Below are 2,232 nucleotides of genomic sequence, written 5' to 3' on the forward strand. Positions count from 1 at the left end.
ACACACACAAATACAAACAAAAATTTAGTATATGATAAAAATGTTACTACAGTTCCTTGGGGGAAATGGATTGCTCGATAAATGGCATTGGGACATGTAGGTGGCCATCTTGGAAAAACATAAAGTTGAATTCCTACCTCAGAATATACAACAAACTAAATTGCAGATGGATCAGATTTAAAGATTACAAAAATGAAACCATAAAAATACTAGAAGCAGCAATGGTAGATTTAAAATGTAATGTTGGAGGAGGGAAGACCTTTTTAAGTATGATTTAGATCTCAGAAGTCAAAAAAGAAAAGCTTGATTGATTTAATATATCAAAACAAAATGTTTCTTTAATACAAAAATGACCATTAGCACAAGTCCAAGGAAAACGATAAATTGGGAAAATTATTTGCAACTCATATCAGAATCAAGGAAGCTAATTTTCCTATTATGTAAATAGCTCCTACAAAATAGTAAGAAAAATGCTTATAACTCAATAGAAAAAGGGGCAAAAGCTATGAATACAATTCACAGGAAAGAAATACAAATGATTTCTAACTAAGATAAATCAAAATTAAAATTTCATTTATCAGATTGGCAAAATTAGAAGAGTTTGCCAGCACAGAATGGTGGGCAAACAGGCACACTGTTGCATTGCTGATAGCAGTTGGAGCTGGCACAACTTCTATGCAGGTACTTTGGTGATATCTATCAAAATTACAAATTCATATACCTTTGTCCCAATAATTTCACATCGAGGAATTCCACAGATACACGAAGTGTGATAAAAAAATACGGTGAATGCTTAAATTAAAAAAAATTATTACAGTAAAAGACACATTGTCATTAATCCTCCTCAAAAGACTCCCCTACTCTTTGAACATACCTCATCGTTCTTGCCACTTTCTGAAGCAGTTCTGGAAGTCCTCTTCTGTGAGTGTCTTTACTTCATCCTCCATCATGACAATGCTCCATGTCACACATCTCTTCTGGTACACGGCAATTTCTGTCAAATAAAAACATTACAGTGTGTCCTCATCCATCTTATTCACAGGATCTGGCACCACGCAAATTCTGCCTCTTCCCGAAAGTCGAAATGACCATGAAAAGAAAATGTTTTGAATTGATTCAGGACATCGAGGCAGCCACGACAGCACAACTAAAGACACTTACGAAAGAGGACTTCCAGAACTGCTTCAGAAAATGACAAGAACGATGGGATAAGTGTGTTCGAAGTGAGGGGGAGTATTTTAAGGGGGATTAATGGCAATGTGTCTTTTACTGCAATAAACTTTTAAAAATTTAAACATTTACCATATTTTGTGGTCACACCTTGCATTTGCATATGTGTAAAATGATAAAGGAATACTAGATAGACATTAAAGAGAATGAAGAAGCTATATACTGATATGGAACCATCGCCAGCATACATTGTTAATTTTAAAAAGGAAGGTGAAGGAGAGTGTGAATAGTATGTTGGCATTTGTGTAAAACAAGAATGTGTATGTGTGTGTGTTTGTGCACAGGCATAGAATATTGACAAATAGTTGTTGAAGCTGAGTGATGGGTACATAGAGATTAATTATACTATTTGCTGTTTTGTATATGTCTGAAATTTTCCGTGATAAAAAGTCAAAATATACTTAGAATAATAATAATAAAAAGAATATCTCTAGAAGGACACACACACACACACACACACACACACACAACCCAACAATAACATTGGTTGCCTCCACAGGCACTGGAACATCGAACTGTATTTGATGGAATAACAGATATTCAACAATAATTGTTTAAACACAGAGTTTATTTTTCTCATGCATTAAGATGTCTGAAAGTAGGCAGCTGCTGCCTTTGGTTAGTTGCTCAAAGACGTTAAAAGAAAGGTCTTTATGATTCCCTTTGCATTGTTCTTACTGTACCAAGATAGCTGCTGAAGCTCCAGCCATCAAATATGTGTTCTAGGTTGGGAGAAAAAGAAAAAGGCAGAAAAGAACCGAAAGGGAATAGCTCCCACTAACTCCCACTAACAGCTGACTATAAAGAACTTTCCAGAAGCCAATGCCTTCCCAATGACTTCCACTCTCATTTCTTTGGCCACCCCTATCTGCAAGGGAGGGTGGGTAATGTAGTTTTGAAACTTGGCACATTGCTACCCCCAACAAGCTCAAGGTCTTATTACAAAACAAATCATGAGAAGAGTCAAAATAAATGGATAAAAAATATGCCAGGAAAATACCA

Source organism: Rhinolophus hipposideros (genome assembly GCF_964194185.1).
Source record: "Rhinolophus hipposideros genome assembly, chromosome: X".
NCBI lineage: Eukaryota > Metazoa > Chordata > Mammalia > Chiroptera > Rhinolophidae > Rhinolophus > Rhinolophus hipposideros.